Source organism: Podarcis erhardii (assembly GCF_964252035.2).
Source record: "Podarcis erhardii genome assembly, chromosome: 2".
In the NCBI taxonomy this organism is placed as follows: Eukaryota; Metazoa; Chordata; class Lepidosauria; order Squamata; family Lacertidae; genus Podarcis; species Podarcis erhardii.
In genome coordinates, this window is record NC_138498.1 from 112,165,236 (window position 1) to 112,174,809 (window position 9,574).

The window sequence follows — 9,574 nt, forward strand, 5'->3', positions numbered from 1 at the left end:
AAAAATTAAAAATTAAAACTCCAATTTTTAAATTCATGTTTACATAGCTTCCTTTCTCGACTTCCTCACGCCTCCCTTTTTTGTGTTCCTCTTTAACCAATCAGATACAGCAATTCCTTACCCTCTTTAGAAACTCATTTCTAATTATTAAAATCAATTCTATTATGTCTTCGATCTTTCCTCCTTATGTTTAAACACCTTTAACATATTATTTACTTTTGACATAATATAACTTTAGTCTTACACCCTTTTTCTATTACATTTTTGCATACTTCTTAACACTGTATCGCTAATGCCATATATATATATATATATATATATATATATATATATATTATATCCAACATCATTTTAGCATTCATAAACTTTGCAGTGTTTCTGCAGAGAGTCCTTAAACTTCTTCCAGTCCTCTTCCACCACTTTTTCTCCCAGGTCTCGGATTCTGCCAGTCATTTCTGCCATCTCCATGTAGTCTATTACTTGCATCTGCCATGCTTCCAAGGTGGGCAAATCTTACCCCCAACCCATTTTCTGATGCCCCCTCCGTTTTCCACCCCACCAGCCCCATTTTCCGGGCTAACTTTCTTTTTAGGGGTGTGCAACTTACACTCCTAGAGCCGCCACCTCCCCCCCCACTTGCCTTTCATTACCACAACAAAAAAGGAAAACACCGTTCTGCAAGCTGCTGCCAGAGACCCATTTCTAACACTGAGCGCGAGGCCAAGTGGCTGCAAGTTGCAGCTTTTCGAACTTCGCTCTCTGCCTGCCTCCCACCTCTCTTGCAAACGCTGCTTTCCATTGGTCAATCCTGCTGCCACTTTAAACACTTCTCCTTTTCCATTGGTCTGTATGGGTGAACGGAGGGAGTGGAACGGTCCCGCCTCCCCAGAGCCCTCTAGGAATTCGGAGAATGGTCACAGAGAAGGGAAAGGTCGGGTTGTGCGAGAACTATAGAGTTTATAATACGGCAATTACTGGATAGATTTACACAGAGCTTTCAGCTTCCGGGTTCACTTTCGAAGCCTTTTTTATTTTGGTCTCCCTTGTTGGCGGAAGTTAATGTTGCTCATGCAAAAAGATAGGAAATGAAAAAGGAGGGATGTTAGATTTTATCCAAGCTGCATTTGAGTAGCAAGACACACCACACGCCACACCAGGAAGCAGCAAGAACGTGTCCTCTATGTCCAATTCTTAAAATATAAAATAGAGCACGTCAAGGGGAAAGGCTAACTGGCGTAGACAAGCTGAACAGGGTATAAATATATAATATAATAAAAATTAAAAGATGAGGTTTTTGTTTTGAAATATTTGCTTTCCTCTCTGTACTTCATTCCATGGACATAGCAACTTTGCTTCTCGCAGCGAGGGAACCGCCAGAAGGCCCTCGGCGCTGGATCTCAGTGTCCGGGCAGAACAATGGAGGTGGAGACGCTCCTTCAGATATACTGGACCGAGGCCGTTTAGGGCTTTAAAGGTCAGCACCAACACTTTGAATTGTGCTCGGAAACGTACTGGGAGCCAATGTAGGTCTTTCAAGACCGGTGTTATATGGTCTCGGTCTCGGCCGCTGCTCCCAGTCACCAATCTAGCTGCCGCATTCTGGATTAGTTGTAGTTTCTGGGTCACCTTCAAAGGTAGCCCCACATAGAGTGCATTGCCGTAGTCCAAGAGAGAGATAACCAGAGCATGCACCACTCTGGCGAGACAGTCTGCAGACAGGTAGGGTCTCAGCTGATAAACAACTGCCCTGGACACAGAATTGACCTGCGCCTCCATGGACAGTTGTGAGTCCAGAATGACTCCCAGGCTGCACACGTGGTCCTTCAGGTGCACAGTTACCCCATTCAGGACCAGGGAGCCCCCCACACCTGCCCGCCTCCTCTCCCCCCAAAAACAGTACTTCTGTCTTGTCAGGATTCAACCCCAATCTGTTAGCCGCCATCCATCCTCCAACCACCTCCAGACACTCACACAGGACCTTCACCGTTAAAATTTTCTTCTGTTATATTCACAAAATGTTTAGGGGTATGCGTACCCCTGCGTCCCCCCAGGAAAAAAGCACTGGAAATATCTTGAAAAAGGGGGTAGCAGTGTGGTGGTGTTAAATTTCTATACCACCCTTCAACTGAGGATCACAGGGCAGTTTAGAATATTAAACTGATATAAAATAGATAAGAACAGCTACTAAACCTGGCTGCATACAAAGCATAGATGGCGAATCAGTGATCCTGCAGCAGAGCTTTCCAAACTGTGCTGTGGACACGTTAAATGTGTCGGCTGCAGTGTGTATGTGTGTTGCGCAAATGTTCCCCACGCTTTCCCCAGGGCTGGACCCATGGCCAATGGTCAGGGAATATGCAAATTGTAGTTCGACAGCATCCAGAAGACCACAGTTCCCCCACCCCTGATGCAAAGCCATCTTCCTTGGAATTGGACCATTTGTCCCTTTAGCCAGACAAGTTTCTCTCCTATTGTCTGCTTCCTGATCTTTTTTCAGAGTGTGGTTCGAGATGCCAAGGCTTGACATGGCAAACAGAGCTCCATAAGTCCTCTCCTTCCAGGTGCTGGGATAGCTTAGTCAGTAGAGCATGAGGCTCTTCATCTTAAGGTTGTGGGTTCGAGACCCGCGTTGGGCAAAAAGATTCCTGCATTGCAGAGGGTTGGGCTAGATGACTCTCACAGTCCTGTCCAACTCTACAATTCAGACCTCACCTGGAGTATTGTGTCCAGTTCTGGGCACCACAGTTCAAGAAGGACACTGACAAACTGGAACGTGTCCAGAGGAGGGCAACCAAAATGGTCAAAGGCCTGGAAACGATGCCTTATGAGGAACGGCTAAGGGAGCTGGGCATGTTTAGCCTGGAGAAGAGGAGGTTAAGGGGTGATATGATAGCCATGTTCAAATATATAAAAGGATGTCACATAGAGGAGGGAGAAAGGTTGTTTTCTGCTGCTCCAGAGAAGCGGACACGGAGCAATGGATCCAAACTACAAGAAAGAAGATTGCACCTAAACATTAGGAAGAACTTCCTGACAGTAAGAGCTGTTCGACAGTGGAATTTGCTGCCAAGGAGTGTGGTGGAGTCTCCTTCTTTGGAGGTCTTTAAGCAGAGGCTTGACAACCATATGTCAGGAGTGCTCTGATGGTGTTTCCTGCTTGGCAGGGGGTTGGACTCGATGGCCCTTGTGGTCTCTTCCAACTCTATGATTCTATGAATTCTATGATTCTACTATGCCAAGGGCTGACCCTAAAAGTCAGCAGAGGAAAATGAATACCTCAAACGTCTCCCCTTCCCAGTGACCTGAGGACGTTTAAAGAATGTCTTCCCTCCTCCTTAAGGGTGCTTATTTTTTTAGGCTTGCCATACGTCTGGAACTCCCCAGACATATCTGGAATACAGTGGTACCTCGGGTTACAGACGCTTCAGGTTACAGATGCTTCAGCTTACAGACTCCGCTAACCCAGAAATTGTACCTCGGGTTAAGAATTTTGCTTCAGGATGAGAACAGAAATCGCATGGCGGCAGCGGGAGGACCCATTAGCTAAAGTAGTACCTCAGGTTAAGAACAGTTTCAGGTTAAGAACGGACCTCCAGAACGAATTAAGTTCTTAACCCGAGGTACCACTATACTGCGGTTGGCAGCAGTGTCCGGACGGAAACTGTATGTGTGTCAAATGTCCAGAAATATCCGGACGTATGGCAGCCCATGTTGGCAGTGCCATTTTTGTCGATTTCCCATAGAAATAGCTCAAAAACGGATCTTCACTGTTTGAAATATGGGAACCTTAATTTATTGAGCGTTGCTTTCTTAATAGCAGTATAAAAGCTGGCATGCAAAATAAATCCAGTTACGATTCAGACGGTATTAAAAGCAAGCTGAGTAAATAGCAAATACCGGAAGCAGCGATAGAGAATGCAGTCCCAGCTGATGAATCCTAATGGCTGTTAAAAGCCCATATAGGATGGACATAGCCTTGTGCCTAAATTATTCAGACGCAAGTGCCAGGGATGTTAATGCAATTTGCTATTAGGCAAGGTGAGGTGGCCATCTGAGGAAGCAGATGATGTGGAGCTGGGTGTGGCAGGGAAGTGCTAGAGCACAAAGCCAGGTAGAGATTCTTGGAGGACCACATCTGGCCTCTGGCCCTGTGGTTCCCCATTACTGGGCTAAATGATCCAGATACCTGATGTACCATAAACCAGCTTCATCCATGAGCGTAGCCAGGCATTTGTTAGGGGCGGGACAGAACCTCAGTTTGGTATGTACCGTATTTTTCGCCCTATAGGGCACACTTTTTCCCCTCCAAAAATGAAGGGGAAATGTGTGTGCGTCCTATGGGGCGAATGCAGGCTTTTGCTGAAGCCTCAAGAGCGAGAGGGGCCGGTGCACACCGATCCCTCTAGCTCTCCAGGCTGCAGGAAGCTATCCGCAAGCCTGCGGAGCCCGGCGGGAACTCCCGCGGGCTCCGAAGGCTTGTGGATAGCTGCCTGCAGCCCAAAGCCCGGGGAGCATGGCACTGAGTTCCTGCCGGGCGCCGCAGGCTTGCGGACAGCTGCCCGAAATCTGGGGTGCGCAGCGGGCTACAGTACTGCTCTCCTCGAGCTTCGGATAGCAGCAAGCTCTGGGAGCGATGGCGAGGTTGAGCGCAACCTCGCCTTCGATCCCATACCCCAGCCCCGACGCTAAAAACGAAGCCAAGACAGCTAGCGGGATCCATCCCGCTTGTTGTCATGGCTTCTTTGCTCTTTGGGGCTCAGGGGGAAAAATTTTTCTTTCTTTATTCCCCCCCCCAGTGGCGTAGCGTGGGTTGTCAGCACCCGTGACAAGGCAAGTAATTTGTGCCCCCTAACCCGTGGATTCGCGCCCCCTAACCCCCAGATGTTGCGGCCGGTACGGCCGGCCCCCCTGCACCCCCATGCTATGCCACTGCCCCCCAAAATAAGTGCGCCCTATGGGCCAGTGCACCCTATAGGGCGAAAAATACGGTATTTTATTGATTTTCATTTATTGGGGGGCAGCTGCCCCTTCCTGCCCCCCCTTGGCTACACCCATGGCTTCATCTGTTCCACCTTCAGTGAACCAATTCAACATTTGGGATGTAGAGGAAGCCAGCTATTCCCATGTGAATAATGAGAACAGCAATGGAGGGGCAGGGAAGATGGAGCTAGTTGTGTGTCTCAAGGAAAGCTTCTGCAAAGGACATACATGGGAAGGAGGAGAACAGCATGGGTGGATTAAGGCACAGCCTGATGAAAAGTCCCATGGAGAAGGAAACAAAGGGAAACTAGAGCAGAGAGGAAGGGATGGATAAGGTCATAAGGAGAAATAAGGGAGAAAATAATTTGGGAAGAAACTTGAGTCTGGAGTTAGCCTGCCACACAGCAGGGAGAAGTGACTTTCTCCATGCAATACCACAAGAAGGGGGTATGAGAAGTTGCAGCCTGCAAGCCATATCTGGCCCACTAGCCCTCTCAAAGCAGAGACAGCACCTTGCCAACAAAGGTCCGTATAGTCAAAGCCTTGGTTTCCCAGTAGTGATGTCTGGAAGTGAGAGCTGGACCATCAAGAAGGCTGATCGCCAAAGAATTGATGCTTTTGAATTATGGTGTTGGAGGAGACTCTTGAGAGTCCCATGGACTTCAAGAAGATGAAACCTCTCCATTCTGAAGGAAATCAGCCCTGAGTGCTCACTGGAAGGACAGATCCTGAAACTGAGGCTCCAGTACTTTGGCCACCTCATGAGAAGAGAAGACTCCCTGGGAAAGACCCTGATGTTGGGAAAGATGGAGGGCACAAGGAGAAGGGGACGACAGAGGACGAGATGGTGGGACAGTGTTCTCGAAGCTACCAGCATGAGTTTGACCAAACTGCAGGAGGCAGTGGAAGACAGGAGTGCCTGGCGTGCTCTGGTCCATGGGGACACGAAGAGTCGGACATGACTAAACGACTAAACAGCAACAAGCCGTCTCAAGCTGGCCCACCAGACTCTCCCCTTCCCACAGGCCATGACTCTCCTGTGTAGTCCTGCTCCACTAACTTTCCCCACAGCCAGTACAGAAGCCAGGCTATGGAAGCACAGTTCCCGTGCCCCTTCTTTGCCAGCCAGAGCAAGATGAAAGTAAGACTTGGTGTCTGAATGGTGCAGTGAGACTCTAGGCAGGGTGGTCCCAAAACATTTTGGCACCTGAGGCAGACCCCGAAATGGCCCTCCCCTCCCTGCCAGGGAGGAAAGGGTGAAGGATGATCTACAACAGAAGAAAGACAGGGAGAGATTGGCATCAGGATACTGGAAAATAAAACTCCAAGGTGGCTCTCACCTCTGGAGGCTAAGGCCCTAAAAAGACCCAATATGGAGGCCAAATGGCCAAAATATTGGGAAATATTAGAAAAAGATGGAGACAATTGGAAATTGCAGAGTTTGGAGAAAATGAAGGATAAGGTGCGAGACTGGTTACATTATGCTCAGATTAAAGAAGTTTTTAAAAATGATAAAAAGTTAGGGTTCCAGGTGGAGAAATCGAAGTTAGAAACTGAATTGTTAGAACCAAAGACTAAGGTTCTATCTAGAATGTATAACTTGCTGTTAAAATGGAATACACAAGACGAAATGGTTAAATCGGCTATGATAAAATGGGCACAGGACATTGGGCATAACATTATGTTTGAGGACTGGGAAAGGTTGTGGACCACTGGGCTGAACTTCACTGCATGTAATGCTCTGAAGGAAAATGTTATGAAAATGATATATAGATGGTACATGACCCCAGTTAAACTTGCTAAAATATACCATTCGTCTGATAATAAATGTTGGAAATGTAAAGAAAATGAAGGAACATTCTTTCACCTCTGGTGGACATGCCCTAAGGTGAAGGTCTTCTGGGAAATGATATATAATGAACTGAAAAAGGTATTTAGGTATACCTTCACAAAGAAACCAGAGGCCTTCCTCCTGGGTATTGTCGGCCAGAAGGTGTTAAAGAAGGATCGAACATTTTTCATGTATGCAACAACGGCAGCAAGGATTCTTATCGCAAAAAACTGGAAAACTCAAGATCTACCCACACTGGAAGAGTGGCAGATGCAGCTGATGGACTATATGCAACTGGCCGAGATGACCGGCAGAATCCGTGATCTGGGAGAAGAGAAGATGGAGGAAGACTGGGAGAAATTCAAAATGTATTTACAAAAACATTGTAATTTGGTTGAATCTTAAGAAGGATGCTGGATTATAAAAAACTGCTCACCACTAAATTAGATCTAAATTTGATGATAAGTGAGACTAAAGAAAATATAAATTTTTTTGGGAAGAAGTGCTAGATTATATTTGAATGAATGGACATGAGATTGAAAACAAGTTGATAATTTGTGTGGAAAAATTTTTAACAATGCAAATGGGAGCGGGAGACGTGAGGGAGTCCAAAGAAGTGATGAAATTGTTATGACAGAAATAAGATTGTTTATTATGTGTGCATTTATATTTTAAAATCTTAATAAATATTTATATATAAAAAAAAAGAGATTGGCATCAGGAACCACTGCTGCCCCAGTGGATCCTGCCGCCTGAGGCAGTCGCCTCACCTTGTCTCGTGGGTGGGCCGGCCCTGAATAAAGATTGGCATTGGAATCAGCTGCCCCTGTGAATTTTGCCGCCTGAGGCAGTCGCCTCACCTTGTCTCATGAATGGGCCAACCCTGCCTCTAGCACAGGGCAAATGGCGCTGGTCTTTCAAGTCCATTTCAGGCTAGCACTGAGGGAAGTGCTTTTGAAAATGAGCTTGAGAGCCTTGACGTTGATGCAAACCATAAAAGAGAGCTAAAGGCCGAACAAGGAAGCTGATGTGGCTGTAGTGGCAGAAGATAGAGATGAGCTTAGCAGGGACACTTTTCACTTGTGTTCATAAATGCTGTTCCGTGCACCCAGTCACATAATATTTGCAGATGCTTTTTTACATGTGTAAATGCAAATTCAGGAATCATAACTATCATTTGAATGGAATTGCATCCCATCACGGTGGGGCCAAGACTGTGATCTGTCGACCTGAGTGGTGCCCAAGGCTAGTGAGACAGGTAGGCTTCCTAGTTGGGGCCTGTGTGGCCAAGGCACCCCAGACAAGTCTCCAGCACCCACATTTGCAGCATCTAAGTTGGGAGGATGAACGGCTGCTCATCATGGCTTGCCAGAGAGCAGAGTTCATGGAAGTGCTGAAGACTACTAAAAGGCAAAGGGGCCCCTGACCATTAGGTCCAGTCGTGGCCGACTCTGGGGTTGCAGCGCTCATCTTGCTTTATTAGCCGAGGGAGCTGGTGTACAGCTTCCGGGTCATGTGGCCAGCATGACTAAGCCGCTCCTGGCGAACCAGAGCAGGGCACGGAAAGGCTGTTCACCCTCCTGCCAGAGTGGTACCTATTTATCTACTTCACTTTGACATGCTTTCAAACTGCTAGGTGGGCAGGAGCAGGGACCGAGCAATGGGAGCTCACCCCGTCGCGGGGATTCGAACCGCCGACCTTCTGATCCGCCAACCTTCTGATCGGCAAGCAGTGGCGTAGCGTGGGGGGTGTAGGGGGGCCGGCCGCACTGGGCGCAACATATAGGGGGGCGCGCTCGCACTCGCAGCTCTCTGCCCCTACTAAAATCCACGGGTTAGGGGACGCAAATTACTTGCCTTGCCCCAGGTGCTGACAACCCACGCTACACCACTGTCAGCAAGCCCTTCAAACCGCTGACCTTCTGATCGGCAAGCCCTAGGCTCTGTGGTTTAACCCACAGCACCACCCGTGTCCCGCTGAAGCCTACTAATGTGCTTCAAAAGCCAGGAAGGCTGGACAAGTGATGCAGCAGTCCTCAGTACTCTTACATGGAAAGGAAGTCCTACCAAAACCAATCCCATATAGACATCAGCCAGTGCTCAAATTATGGGTTCTTCTTTTAAAAAGCTCAACAACTTTTGGGGTGTCCTGGTTTTTACTTTCTGAAATATGGCAACCCTAGTAGAGGGAGGCTAGCCCCCTAAAGGTTTTATAGGGTTCCTGGGGGGTGGCAGGGAGGAGTCAGGGGTGGGGTTTGAATATTTTATTAAGGGGTCCTCATAATTATTATTGTATTATTCCTCTTAATTTTGTCAAAATAGGCTTCTTAGTGGTTTACAGGTATCATAAGCAATGACACAACACTGAAATAGAAACACCCATAATTAAAATGTGGAATAAAAGAACCCTGTTAAAACAATTCAGCGATTCAAACAACATTGAAACATTATTGGTATGCTACTTTCGCACAGCAAGCCACGCCTCACAAAGGGAAAAAATGCAAAAGATATAGCAACATTATCTTATTAATTCAATCAAAGCACACTGGTAACATTTTAATGAAACATAGCACCAAATTTGCAATCTGTCCATCTAAATATTTATCATATGGCACAAAGACTGAACAATCTGCTAATAATAAACACCATAACCTGCCAATAAACGTTACTGCTTTATAAAAATGCCAATTTTCAACATTTCGGTCATAGTTTGTTACACCTCTACATGCCCTTCAGAATGCACTCCCAATGAACCAGTGGCGT